The sequence below is a fragment of the Neovison vison genome, chromosome 6 (genome assembly GCF_020171115.1).
Source record: "Neovison vison isolate M4711 chromosome 6, ASM_NN_V1, whole genome shotgun sequence".
NCBI classification, from domain to species: domain Eukaryota; kingdom Metazoa; phylum Chordata; class Mammalia; order Carnivora; family Mustelidae; genus Neogale; species Neogale vison.
Genome location: NC_058096.1, coordinates 221,169,875 through 221,185,095, shown reverse-complemented (window position 1 = coordinate 221,185,095; position 15,221 = coordinate 221,169,875). Strand labels below are relative to the sequence as shown.

Here is a 15,221-nt window from a genome sequence, read left to right as displayed (position 1 = left end):
CCCCAAGACAGTTTTTGGGCAGATGCCAGACTTTTATTCTGAAGCCGAGACCACAGCCTATGAGGTAATCTTTGGAGATGCATTCCAGGCTGAGTCCCATTGGCCGTCTGGTGAAGCCCCTCCTTGGGTTCCCGGTGCCCCGCCTTCCCCAAAGCCCATAAAAGTGCACGTCCCTGCTTCAGCAGCCACTAGTCACCTGCATCAGCCCACAAGATTGGAAGCAGGTGAGGTGTACAGAGGAAAGGCCACTGCCCCGTGGGGGAGGGGTGGCCTGAAGGAAGAGGGACCCCCCTGGGAAGGGGCTGGTTTACAGATCAGCCCATGGACATTTTCCAAGAAAGTGACAAAGACGGCAAAGTTGGAGGTCTGGAAAGCGGAGACTTCCGGGGTTGACTACCTGGGAGGTAAGTCAGGGGACAGCCACGAGGTGGGGAGCACATATGAGTCCTGGTCGCGGCCTCTCCGTGTCTCCCCCACTGCCATTCTGAAGTGCCCCGGGAACAGAATCGGAAGGTAAAGAAATCTGGGGGAGGGGGCGAGTCAGAGAGACAGAGAATAGAGGGGAGTGGGGTGAGCTAAGGGAGGAGAGGGAAGCAAGTCAAGTTTTCTTCAGCACCGAGGCCGAGCACAGCTCTCCGCCACCACGGAAGGAAATTGCTATCTGTTTCAGCACCGAGACCCCGGACAGCGCCTCTCGGGGTCCAGGAAAGGAACCGCGATCTGCTTCAGCACCAGAGCTCCGGACAGCTTCCAGCGGGGTTCGCGGGCCCACTTCATTTCAGCTCCGGGAAACCTGACAGCTTCCCCGGTAACCGGGGAGACCTCTCGCCCTGCCCGGGGGAAGAGAGAGGGTGGTCGGAGACGTCTGACGCTTCTGGAGACTTGCCCCTCATTTAATGGATGTTTCAACGAATTATTTTCTAGATCAAGCCGGTGAAAAGAAACCGCACACATAAATCCGTAATTCCCAACAGGTGAGATGGCCAGTCGGTCCGACTGTGGGGGAACGCGCACCTGCCACGATGACGTTGCTGGGCTCCTTCCAGACTTGTGTGGAAGCATTGTGCCAAGGGTTTTATATACATTAAATGCCATCTTCAACCCTAGGACGTGGGTGTCATTACGCCCAGATGACACTTGAGGAAACTGAGACCCAGAGAGTGGCAGAGATAGAACGAGCCCAAGGGTGAATGAAGCTGCAAGTCAAGCCCACATCTGTCCAACTCCAAATTCCATGTTTCTGACATGCCTGGGTGGGAGCTGGGCCCTTGGGGATCAGACCCTGCCTCTCTCCAGGGGGACCAGGAATGGAAAAGAGGAGGCAGTGGAGAAGCAGGAAGCCCAAATGTTATGGCTTGGCTCAGGTGAGGGGTAAGAGCTAGACGGGGTTCTCAGAGGTGGGGAGAGGATGACGAAGAAGACTGGAGTGGTTGTGGTCTAGTGCTGTGTGGAAGACTAGTGATTTTGTTGTTGTGATGTACTATGACAACAAGTCACAGCTTCCTCATAGCGTAGACTCCCGTCGACCTCCATGTGAGATGGGCAAGCAAGTGTGGGGGACAGGGGATCAAAGAAGGATAACTTACATCCACGGGGAGGGCTGGCTCATTCCATGGCACAAGGATAAGGGAGGGAATAAAACAGGGGCATGCACCCCATAAACACAGAACAGTGCGCCATATATGGTATTGGCTGCCTCACTTGTACACCCCACAAGCCAGGAAATACAAAGTATCTGATTCTGAACCCAGGGTCCATAACAATCTTACTACACTTTCCTGGGGAAATCAATGAAGGAAAGGCATGTGAAGCCTTCCCTAGACCAGAATTCTTTGGAGACTTCTCAATAATGATTCCAGGAATGTTATCTTTCTCCCCCATCCTTCCATCAGTTCCATGGACCAGTTATAGGACAAGTATAAATCTGTGCCCAGTAGGTGAGTTGTGACCTCAACAGGACTCACCCCCAATTCCCTCTCACATCCTAATCAAGTCACAAACACCACAGCAAGCTTATTCTAGCCTTAGAGACTTTGCCATTCCCTCAGCTTTTAAAGCTCTGCCCCCTACAGCACCCCATCACTCACTCTGCCTTCTGATCCAAGTTTCATGGCCTCGAGGAAAGTTTTCCTTGTTGCCTCATACTGCCTTCTCCCCATGTCAAGTATATATTAGTCCCATAGACTTGGGATATCTTCTCCCCAGCACTTCAGTTATTTTTGTGTTATCTGTCTGCAGGACAGATGTCTGTGTCCCCCCATCACACTGTGAGCCCCATGAAAGCAGAGATTATGTTTGTATTTTCACTTCTGTGTCCCCAGCACCCATTTCAGGACCTGGCACACAGCAGGTGCTCAATAAACATTTGTTGAATCAATAAAGGCATCGGAGACTAAACCAATACATCAATCAATAAGTAAATTGATGGCTTCAGCACACACATAAAGATCCTGCTTCTCCTTGGTCTCACCCACAGAGATACCATAGGGTGATGGTTGCTGCAGGTGTTTATTGGGGAGTATAATTAAATTTGTGGACACTCAAGGGCCAACCAGCCAACTAATAGCCCCAGGAGAGAGCCAGGCTCATTTAATTAGCAATTATGAGGCATTGATTCCTCATTAGCTCCGGCAACCCCTGTCTCCCTCTTCAGTCCCAGACAAATGAAATCTTTCTCTCTCCCAGGAGGACTGCCTCAGTGGGTCCATTAACAAGCAGAGAAAATACAATTACAAGACACCTAAATGCCAGAGGCATTTCATGAATGGGGTGGAGAGAGGGGGTTCAATGTCTGGGTTAAGGCTAATTGTGAGAGATTTTCTGGTATATTTAGAACCACCCTCTGGGAATGGGAGAGCTTTTGGAGCGGATACTGCCTTCTCCCAATCAGAGACCCTAGTGAAAGGAGATTCTGCCCTGGTAGCTCTGTGAATGCCTCCCTGTGTGTCTCACACTTACCCCAAATTAACCATTCCAAATTGAACACCCAGTGCACCCAACCACCAGTTTGCCCCTCCTTCCATGTCCCCGTCATTGTGGCAGCCTCTCTACATCCCAGAGACCCTCCCCTCCTCATATCCACCAATCGTCTTGCCCGAATTCCCCCAAGATCAAGTCATTCTGGTTAAATCCATCCTCTTCTCTAGCCTCCTGTCTCCATCATGTTGTGGTTCCTTCCCACCTCCCCCAACACATACACAGGCAACTCATTCTCTGTACACATTAAAGAGTCTTGTAGCACACAAATCTAATCGAGTTCCAGCTTTGCCTTCAACCATTCCAAGACTCTCATTACATGCAGGATAAAATCCAAATATCCCCACACCGCTTGCATGATCTGCACCTCCCTGCTGAGAGTAATTGCCTATCAATGTCCCACCAGCTACACCAAAGAGCTAGCCCACCCAGGGCCACCTCTTACCTGCATTCTCCAACTTTAATATGAGGACGATTCCCCTGGGAAGTTCACAGAGAATACAGATTCTCAGGATCCTCCCAATTTCAACAAGCAGAGGTGAGAGAGATCCAGAAATCTGCATTTGGATCAGTTTCTCCACCAATTCTTAGGGAATTCTTCCTTTGATTAAAAAAGACCCCACCGGGGATCCTGGGTGGCTGAGTCTGTTAAGCAGCTTACTCTTGCTTTCAACTCAGGTCTTGATCTCAGGGTTGTGAGAGCAAGCCTTCCATCAGGCTCCTTGCTCAAGATTCTTTCCCTCTGCCCCTCCCCCTGCTTGTGCACTCATTCTGTCTCTCTCTCTCTCTCTCTCTCTCTCTGAAATAAATATATTTTTTAAAAACTCCACCAACCTTTTATGACCCCCACCAAAGACCTCTGGGGAGACACCTCAGCTAATCTCATGAGTTTTATCTTCATAGCCCCTCATGCTCAGCTAAGTACCAAGCAAGTATTCAGTTGAGATATGAATGCTGGTTTCTGAGCCCCATTACCTTCACCAGACATGAAAGGATGGAGGCCACACACACCTATAAACATGAGCCAGCTCCCACAGCGTTGCTTGTGGACCGAAGGTACAACCCATTGAGCTGTCTTATGGTACTTGATCCATATCCACTTATCTTAATTTGGGAACCCATGAAAACAGAGACTCAGACAGTGTGGTTTATTAGGAAGATGGTCCTAGACAGTAGGAGTCAAGGGACCAGAGAATGAGGCAAAGAAGTCGGGAAAACTGATACACAGGGATGTACTACAGTTACTCTGATAGACCCAAAATAACAGTTCTTGAACACAACGGAAATAAATTTTTCCCCTTTGGCTCAGCAATTTCACGCCTAGGCTTATGTGGAAGAGAAATGAACATGTATTTCCACAGAATGAATTTTACAGAAACAGCCTTAAGAATTTTATTCATAATAACCAAAAACTAACTGGTGAGTGGATAAACAAATAATGGTACATCCACACTGTGGGCTACTCAGGGGGAAACAAAGAAACAAACTAATGATACAAACAGCAGCATAGAGGACTGGAAAAGTCATGTTAAACAAAAGGGGTCCAGACACACATTCGTGATTCCATTTGTATGATACTGAACACTGGACAAAACTAATCTGTATTGATAGGAATCAGAACATTGGGCTGGGGCACCTGGCTGGCTCATTTGGTAGAGCATGTGACTCTGGATCTTGGGGTGTGAGATCAAACCCCAACGTTGGGTGTAGAGATTATGTTTCAAAAAAAAATCGGATGCCTCTGGGGGGTGGGGGTGGGGGACCACGGAACTGTCCGGGGTGCTGAACATGTCACCTTTGTTTATTGACCATGTACAATTGCTAAAAATCATTGATCTATGTACTTAATTAAGATCTGTGCATTTTACTATATGAAAAATCCAACTTAATTTTCTGGTTAAAAAAACATTTTAATACATTTATTTTATGTCACATAACTGTCTGGGTGTTAGGCCCCAGGCTCCTCCTATGTCATTGCTGACACTCCTGTCACACTTGCTCACATGGTCCACTATGTTGCATGATTTATTGGAATATTGCTTCTATTTTCTGAGGCCAGATGTGCTCAGCTAAAAACTGAGGGATCTAGTGCTGCAAGAGAGGAGAGAACATTTGCGGAGGAGAGCTAGCAATCCTACACCTGTCTCGTATAACAGTTGGGAATCCATCCAGTGCCGTTCACAATTTCCAAGCCAGTTTCCAACTGAGACCTCCCGTAAGCCTGTATCTCCAGGCTCATATTTCAAAATAGAGTTGTAAGCTCCTGAGGAGGAAAGGCGTATGAATGGGCAACACGATGGATCTGCTTAAAAGAGACACCCATATCCTGGCTGCTGTTTCAAAACCCTGGAGAGACAGACAAGACCAGAACAAATAAAACAGATAAGCCAGCCTACAGTGGATGCAACACAATTCTGAAAGCAAAAAAGCACCTGTGGGAAAAAGGAAGAGTTTGCCATACGGAGTTATCCACTTAGATAACGTTGCCAGAATGAAATGCCTCAGATACTCATGGCAAGCATGTGAGACCCTGCCTTCGAAGCACTACGTGGGTTGAAAATTAAAATTGGCCAACTTTTGGCACATGACTGTTTCTTGGCATTATAATAAGTTTGGAGAGCACCAGGCAAAGAAGGTACAAAAAAAAAAAAAAAAAAGACTGTGATGGCATTAGAGACCTTTTCATGGGTCAGTAAGGCAAGGAGGGGAAGAATGATGAATGGGGACATAGGGCAAGACCTTCCCCTCCCACGCAGCTTCCCTTTCTGTAAAAGTGGTAATGATTATGGCTTCTCTCTTCAGGCTATTGTAAAGATCAAGGAGATTGAGTGTGTCCATGTGTGGCACTATGCCTGGTACCTAGTAATGCTCAATAAATTCCAATGAGGACAATGACAACAGTGACAGAGAAGTAGGTGGATAGAAAATTATAAAGGTGGATAAATAATAGATTGATGGATAGATGGAAAAGGAAGGAGGAAGCATAGGCAAGAGGGACCCATTTCTGAGCCCCAGGCTAGAGGCCCATCAGTTCCTCTTGAGCAGCTTATGAGATGCCTGGACCTCTTCCTTATCAGTTCTGATATTCAAGGGACACTATGCACCTGCTTTGATTGCCCCAGGGTCTGGAATCAGGTAACTAGGGACACCCCCATTGTCCAGGAGCCCAGGAAGTTACACAAATGAGCCAAACCCAAGGAGTCCAGGAAATCTAGCTAACATCCCACAACTTGCCACATTTAAGGTGTCCCCCTAGAGCTCCATCTTACTGTCCACCTTCCCCCTCCCCCCGTGCACACCCTTTTCTTATTTGGAACTCCAGGTAACAAAGCATTCATATCTCCAAATGTCACTGTGTTGTGTCCTGCCATCAAAATAAATCTTGTAGGGGCACCTGGGAGGCTCAGTTGGTTAAATGTCTACCTTTGGCTCCGGTCATGATCCCGGAGTCCTCAGATGGAGTCCTGCATCGGGCTCCCTGCTCAGCGGGGAGTCTGCTTCTCCCTCTCCCTCTGCCACTCCCCCTGCTTGTGCTCTCTCTGTCTCTCTCTCAAATGAATAAATAAAATCTTTTAAAAAATAAAAAACAAAATAGATCTTGTAAAGCAAATGCACATAACATAAAATTTGCCTTTTAGCCCTCTTAAAGTGACAATTTGGTGACATTTAGGACATCCACAATGTTGTGCAACCATCACCACTACCTACATCCAGGACATTCCATCACCCCAAAAGGAACTCCATTCCCTTAAGCAGTTACTTCCTAGGCTCCTTCCCCCCAGCTCCTGACAACCACTTACCCATTTTGTCTCTATACATGTGCCTGTTCTGAATACTTCATATAAATAGTATAACATGTTCTGTGGTCTGTTGTGTCTGGCTTCTCTCCCTGAGCACAATGTTTCCCTCTTCATCCATATTGTATCAAGAGGGAGCACTTCTTTCCTTTTTTATGGCCGAATAATATTCCATTGGGTGACTATATTACATTTCCTTGAACCAGATGCTGCTTGAACAACACTAGGCACACTACCTCCCATGAGGTAGGAACTATTATTACAATCCATCCTATGGGAGGGGAAACCGAGGGCCAGAGCAGAGCGGGTTCTTCACGGCTGCACAGCTTGTGGGTGGCAGAGTCGGGATTTGAACTGTGGGCAGTTGGCAGCCAGGGTCTGCGTGTTAATCCATCACCTTATGCCCCTTCCATAGTCTGATACTCAGAGACAATGTGGCCATGTGTCTCCCTCTGTCCTTTCCACCGGTGGGGAGGGGGGCGCATGTTGTGATGCAAACAGAAGCAGACCAGTGGTCACCCAGCAAGTCATCTGCAGCCAGGGCTGGGGAGGAGCGGTGAGGGAGGCTTCAGACGTGGCATTATCCAGGGCCTGTTTTTCCTATTGGCCCTTAGGGTGGTTGAGTCCCACCAGCAAGGGCGGGGGTCCACCAGGAGAGAGTTGATTACATCCCGTCCCTTAATGGGTCCTTCAAAAGAAAGCGGCTTCAGTTTCCATGACAACTGGTAGGCAGCATCACAAGGAGATGGCTGAGTTTCCTCCCCTGACCCACATCTGGCTCTGGAATCTCTTCCCTTCCGTCCCTGCCTTCCTGGATCCCAGGAGCCCAGCCTGTGCCCAGCCGAGAGCAGGGAGGGCATCCCTGTGGATGGTCAGCATTCGTGCCTGCTCTTTGCCCTGCCCCAACCAGATGAGGGAGGGAAGGATAGAAGCAGCACAGGCCGAGCACAGGTGCAAAGCAAGGCAGGAGGGACAGGACACAGGGAGGGCATCCCGGGGCTTCTGTGCCATTCCCAGACCCATGTCTAGCCCGCCAAGGAGAGGACAGAGAAAGCTCTGACATGGAAACTGCTAATGGGGCTGGACAGAGCAAGACCTTTTAACTGACAGTGGCCAGACAGGTCACCATATATGCTCCTCGGGGCAGAGAAGAGAGATTTAACAGACAGCAGGGAAGAAATAGTTGTAGAAAAATTCATCCTGGTTCAGACTCAGTAATAAATCCAATTCTGATCACTGAACTATGGTTCTGTAAGAGAATGCCCTTATTCTTAGGAAATGTCCACCAAAGTACTTATGAGTAAAGCTGGTCAAGACCTGACTCAAGGGGCGCCTGGGTGGCTCAGTGGGTTAAGCCTCTGCCTTCGGCTCAGGTCATGTTCCCAGGGTCCTGGGATCGAGCCCCGCATCAGGCTCTCTGCTTTGCAGGGAGCCTGCTTCCTCCTCTCTGTCTGCCTCTCTGCCTACTTGTGATCTCTGTCTGTCAAAGAAATAAAATCTTAAAAAAAAAAAAAAAAAAAAAAAAGACCTGACTCAAGTTGTTCAGAAAACATGTATGTAGGGGCGCCTCCATGGCTCGGTCATTAAGCATCTGCCTTCAGCTCAGGTCATGATCCCAGGGTCCTTGGATCGAGCCCTGCATTGGGGGGCCCCTGCTCAGCGGGGAGCCTGCTTCTCCCTCTCCCACTCCCCCAGCTTGTGTTCCCTCCCTCACTGTCTCTCTCTCTGTCAAAGAGATGAATAAATCTTTTTTAAAAAGTAGGCCATATGGGGTGCCTGGGTGGTTCAGTGGGTTAAAGCCTCTGCCTTTGGCTCAGGTCATGATCTCAGGGTCCTGGGATGGAGTCCCGCATCAGGCTCTCTGTTCAGCAGGGAGCCTGCTTCCTCCTCTCTCTCTCTGCCTGCTTCTCTGCCTACTTGTGATCTCTGTCTAATAAATAAACAAAATCTTTAAAAAAAAAAAAAAGGTAGACCATACAATTGTATATATAGGTATACTATTAGAGAGAGAAAGATAAAGCGAAAAGTGACAGAAAGCCAACAATTGAGGAATCTCAGTCAAGGAGATGCAAAAATACTTAGCCTCTTCTGGCAACTTTTTTAGAAGCTGGAAATTATATCAAAATAAGAAGTTACAGACAATACAAGGGTGGGCTTAACAGGAAAATCAACCCATGTCCTCCGCCACGAACGGACTGGATTCATGTCAATCCTTCCACGTCATTAACAACCAAAAGAAAACCACACGATCATCTCAATAAATGTAGAAAGAGCATTTGACAAAATCTAGCATCTCTTCTTAATTTTTTTACAGTCTCCGGACAAGAGCAATAGAGGGGAATTTTCTCGACCCAACAAAGGAGACCTATGAAAACCCACAGTGAACACTATACTTCATGGTACGAAACTAGGTGCCTCCCCCCAAGACTGGGAATAAAACAGGCCTGTCACCTCCCATCATTCCTGCCCAGGTGAGCAGGACGTTCTAGCCAAGGCAGTGAGAAAAGGAAACAAAGACATCTACTTTGGAAGGAAGTGAAAAAAAAAGTCTTGATCCCTGGATGACATGATTGTGCAGTTTAAATATGCAGAGTTTATTATATATATCAAGTTTAAATAATTATTATACATACCATATATATTATACATATAAAACATATATTATATATAATAATATGCTATATACCAAGTTTAATAAAGCTGTTCTTTTTTATTTTATTTATTTATTTATTTTTAAAATATTTTATTTATTTATTTATTTGACAGAGATCACAAGTAGGCAGAGAGGCAGGTAGAGAGAGAGGAATGGAAGCAGGCTCCCTGCAGGCCTCGATCCCAAGATCCTGGGATCATGACCTGAGCCGAAGGCAGAGGCTTTAACCCACTGAGCCACCCAGGCACCCTATTTATTTATTTTTAAAGATTTTAGTTATTTATTTGAAAGAGAGAGAGAGAGAGAGATCACAAGTAGGCGGAGAGGCAGGCAGAGAGAGAATGTCAAGCAGGCTCCATGCCCAGCACGGATCCCAATGCAGGGCTCCATCTCCCGACCGTGAGGTCATGACCTGAGGTGAAATCAAGAGTCAAAATTATCCTGACTGAGCCACCCAGGTGCCCCTGGAGGGTCATTTCTTAAGGCCTTCCATGAGAAAGAAAAGCGTATATAAACCAGCAGATGTCGTTGATGTCAATCACCTCCCCTTGCATAAGTATTACCTAAAATACCCCACAACAGAGGTGCCTGGGTTAAGCCTCTGCCTTGGGCTCAGGTCATAATCTCAGGGTCCTGGGATCAAGTCTTGCATTGGGCTCTTTGGTCAGCGGGGGGCCAAGAGCCTCTTCCCCCCCATCCCTCCCCCTGCCTGGATTCTTATTCTCTCTCTTTCTCACAAATAAATAAATAAAATCTTTTTTAAGAAAATAAAAAAAAATCTATAAACTTCTGGACCTCCCTCCCACATTTTCCTTTCCCTTGAGAGGATGGTATCTGGTTCCCTTCCCTCGAAGCAGACCAGATTTGGTGTCTATGTGACTTCCAAGGCTGGGGGTTACCTGCTACAGGCCATCCCTAGATCTGGCCACACTGGGCTTTGGGGCTTCTACCTTCAAATTCTGGGAGGACACGATGCAGCCCACAGACATCACTAAGCTTGGGGTCGTTTGTGAAGCCAGAAGGTAGCTAGAATGATGGGGAACACAACTTCCTGCGACAAATCTACCTGGAAAACCCATGTGCATGAGAGACGCATCTCCCAGTTTCCTCCTTCCCTCCCCGGCCGGGGCAGTCTGTCCATCCCTGGGGCACCTGCGTCCCTAACCAGCTCAAGACTCTGCTCTTTGGTGGCCAGGAGATCAGTAACCGTGGCGGGACAGATGAACGGAGCCAAGGCTGTGCTCAGCAACAGAAATCTGTCGACTTCTTCCTGGGACACGTTGACACTGTGTCTCAGGAACTAAATGGGGGCAGATTTACCCCCATGAGAAGACAGTTGGGGGGGGGGGTGGCGGGGGACAGACATAGTAAACAAACTGTGTGACTTGGGTAGTAATTATAGACATGCAAATTCAAGTCCGGAGCTCCATTTAAGGCTGTTCCAGGGGCACCTGGGTGGCTCAGTGGATTAAGCCGCTGCCTTCAGCTCGGGTCATGATCCCAGGGTCCTGGGATCGAGCCCCGCATCGGGCTCTCTGCTCTGTGGGAAGCCTGTTTCCTCCTCTTTCTCTGCCTGCCTCTCGCCAACTTCTGATCTCTGTCTGTCAAATAAATAAAATAAATCTTTAAAAAAAAAAATGTTTTAAGGCTGTTCCAGTCCCTGTGGCTGCATCAGCAGCTCCCCCGGAACACACGTGCTGAAAAATAATCATCCTTTTCTCCTATCTCATGGATTCTGCAGGTGAGGGATTCAGGCAGACCTCAGCTGGGTGGGGGGCGGTGCTTCTTCCCTTATGCATGGGTAGGGGCAGCTAAGGGATGGCTGGTCCGGAAGCGGGTGGGAGGGGTGCCTGGGTGGCTCAGACAGTTGGGCGTGTGCCTTTGGCTTGGGTCCTGATCCCAGGGTCCTGGGACGGAGCCCTGCATCGTCGTGTTCCCTGCTCTGTGGGGAGCCTGCTTCTCCTTCTCCCTCTCCCTGCAGCTCCCTCTGCTTGTGCTCTCTCTCGCTCTCTCTCTCTCTCAAATAAATAAATAAAATCTATACATGGAAGTGGGGTGGGAGAAGCCAGGCCTTAGGACACACCAACCCTGCAGATACCTTGATCTTGACTTCCCGCTTCCAGAACACATTCCCGTTGCAAGCGCCCCTCCCACCCCCCCTCGCCCCTCGCCCCCCGCCCCCATCTGTGATATTTTGTTACGGCAGACTATCTGGGTAGCTTATAAACTGCAGATATCTATTTCTTACAGTTTGTGAGGCTCGGCAGTCCAAAATCAGCAAGGGGGGTGGATGGCCACTTCTCACTGTGCGCCTTCACCGGGAGGAAGGGGCAGGGAGCTCTGTGGGGCCTCCCCTAAGGGCGCTCACCGCATTGGTGCAGGCTCCGGCCCCTTGACCTAAGCCCCTCCCAGAGGCCCCACCTCCTAATACCTTTGCCTTTACACATGTTCAGGTTAGGAATTCAGCACCAGAATGGGGTGGGGAGGGGGGACGCTCAGCCAGTCACAGAACTAATGAATACGGTTATTTATATAACTTCTCACCGGCCTCTCCCACTTACACCAGATTCTGGAGTTAGGAGGGATTTATTATTATTATTATTATTATTATTATTACTATTATTATTATTATTATTTTCTGCCAGCTCTATTCCAGCTCCTAAAACCAGTGCCTGACACCTGGTCACCTCATGAAGTATTTACGGAATGAATGAATCCGCCTAACCTTTGGCTTTTACGATTTGAGATCTAACACATTTATTTTCGCGATTTTTCTGAACGTTTAAAACACCTTCACATTACAGAGATTTTAAGGCGCTCTCGGATGAAAGCCCCCCAGCTAGGGTTTGGCGCGCCCTACCGGTCTCCGTGGCCTCTGTGGCCCTTGGTGCGTCTGGAGCGCGGCCTCGCGCAGGTGGCCCGGTCCCGCGCGTGGCTGCAGCGTGGGGCGCTAACCGAGCGCACCTGGGCCCGCGGAGCGCACCTGGCCAGCGCCCCAGGTGTGCCCGCGCACGGCGGCCAGACGTTTGCAGCCAGCTGAGCCGGGCTGGGGGGGGGGGTGTAGCGGGACCACAGGCTCCTCCGACGGGGAGGGCTTGGGGAGGAGGCAGTCGCCTGGCCTGGGCCACAGTCACCGCCCAATAGCAGCCCCCATCCTGTCGCCCCGTGGCTGCCTCCCCCGAAGCTGAGGGCGGCAGACAAAAACCGGAATGAAAGAGAAGGTGGAACGAGCTAGCTCGAGGGTATCAGCCGCCGTTCTCAGGCAGAGTGCTGGCGCGGTTAAGATGAGCTTCCTGGAACGATCCTTTTATCCATCGGACATGAAGGGTGGGCAGCCTGCTATGTGCCAGGCACTGTTCTAGAAACACACGGCATTGAGCCCCATCAGACAGAAATCGCAGAGGCTGCGAAGGGCAGACTGAGAATAACCTGTGACATATGTAAATTACGGAGTAGCTTAGGATGCACAGTGGTGGGGTGACTTGGGAGGGAGACAGAGCAAAGTCAGGGGGGTCTTGGGGGGGAAAGGTTGCTGATTTTTTATCATCAGCCTATTTCCAGACCATAGATACTTCCACCACCAAGGACCTCCAGTTTGGGGGGTGGGGGAGGGGGGTTGTGGAGCCACAGAGCAGGAAATTGGGGGGGATGTGCAGGGTCACACCATCACCTAGCATTTCCACCGTGTAAAGGCAGGAGGGACAAACCACCTGGAGGGTGTGGCTAATGGCAACGTCTATTAATGAGGAGGGGGTGCGGGTTCTACACTGATGACCTTTCTTTTGTCAACTTTTAGGGACCTCTAAGTTCTTTTTCAATACTGGCTGAGTTTAACATCTAGTTGTCAAAAACCCTGAAAATGTAACAATCAGCTCTTGCCAGCCTGTACAGGGGGGTTGGAGCCCAGCCTGCAGGGAAGCCTGAGGTCCTGATCCACCGCTGGGAGCAGGGGCCAGCAAACTCAGAAGCTGCCGTGGACATGTCCTTACTCTGCTCTAGGGCAGAGCACAGCTCAGGGAGCTCCAGGACCTGGGGTCCCATGCCCAGATTATGTTCTCTGTCTTCTCTCTGGAGGCTAGATGAGTCCAAGGTCGGTTCTCCCACTTCCTGGATCCCACCCCCCAAATTCCTTTGCTGTCTTGCCCTGTTGGTTACCCTCAATCTCATTCAGACTTCAGCCCTTCCTTCCCTGGCCTCTGGTTTTCCCCTAAGCGCGGGTGAGTTAGGATGCGCCCCCAGCGTGGGTCAGAAAATCCAGAATTGTGGTGACTTAAAGAAGATCAAATCTGTAACGTGGCTGGACCACGAGCTCGGGACACCCAGTGAAAGAACCAATCATGAGCGGCCACGTGGTGTGTGATTCCATCGTGTGAATGTCCAGAACAGGCACCTCCGCAGACAGGAAGTGGGTTACGACGTCCTGAACACCTGCTGCTACGTGGAGGGACCCTGAGAACACGGGGCTCAGTGAGAGCAGCGCAGAAGGGCACACCCCGCGGACCCCTCTCCCAGAAGGGCCCCAGAGGAGTCCTGTCCACACAGACAGAGAAGAGAGGGTGGGAGTCAAGGCTGGGGTACGAGGTGGGGAGTCTGTGCTTCGTGGGGACAGAGTCTCCCTTTGGGAGGGGAAAGGTTGCTGATTTTTATCATCAGCCTATTTCCAGCCTATTTCCAGCCTTTTTTCCATCTCCCTTTGGGGAGATAGAAAGTTCTAGAAACCGAGGGTGGGGGTGGTCACATCACAGTGTGAGTGTGCTTCAGGCCGCTGAGCTGTGCAGTTAAAAATGGTCAAAAAGTTAATGTTATGTTATGTATATTTTGCTCCAATTTTTAAAAATAAAGAAAGAAAACAGAGGCATTTGGCTACAAGTATGCAGCCAGTGGGTGTTTTGATAACAGGGAAAATTACCTACATAAATCCCAGTGTCTTTCCACACTATGGAATACTAGACTAGATTAAAAATACTGCTGGAAAATCTACGTTCTTTGAATATCAGCTGTGTTGAGGCACAGATTTTTGTTTGTCTTGCTCACTGCCATACACCTGGAAAGCAGTGAGCGCCTGATGAACGCCCACCAGCAGGAGGTGCCTACATAAAACGCGGGACCTGTTGAATAAATGGTAAAACCTTCAAGCTCTAAGGCTAAGTGCAAAAAAGCAGGTAAGATGACACCGCATTTTCTTGATCTCCCAAAAGACCACTTTTCCATCTTTTATTGTTTCAGGAATCAGAAAAAAAAAACCCTAACTCTTTCACTTAAAGCTATGTGTTTGTTTAGCCTTGCATGGGGCGCTTTTTGGTTTTATGGGTGGTTATTTTTTGTTTTGTTTTTCATTTCTTTTTGTTTTGCTTTGTTTTTTTAATTTGAGAGCAAGAAAAGGAAAGAGACAGAGCATGAAAGGGGGAAGTCAGAGGAAGAAGCAGATTCCCTGCTGAACAGGGAGCCCCGGTTTTTTGTTTCTTTTGCCTTTGATTTCAAGGTGTTGTTTTCCTTTCCTTTTTTTTTTCTTTTTTTCTTTTTTCTTTTGACAGAGAGACACAGCAAGAGGAAGAGTGGGGGGCGCCTGGGGGGCTCAGTGGGTTGAGCCGCTGCCTTCGGCTCAGGTCATGATCTCAGGGTCCTGGGATCGAGTCCCGCATCAGGCTCTCTGCACAGCAGGGAGCCTGCTTCCTTCTCTCTCTGCCTGCCTCTCTGCCTACTTGTGATCTCTCCCTGTCAAATAAATAAATAAAATCTTAAAAAAAAAAAAAAAAAAGAGGAAGAGTGGGAGAGGGAGAAGCAGGCTTCCTCCT

General features: G+C 48.9%; 1 long non-coding RNA gene across 1 annotated transcript; it reads left to right on the top strand.

Moving 5' to 3' along the window:
* The first annotated feature begins 202 nt into the window (after positions 1–202).
* On the top strand, positions 203–1,001 carry LOC122910814. The gene is made up of 3 exons (XR_006385274.1): positions 203–404; positions 671–808; positions 975–1,001. It is a non-coding gene; the product is annotated as an uncharacterized LOC122910814 (long non-coding RNA).
* Positions 1,002–15,221: the final 14,220 nt, after the last annotated feature.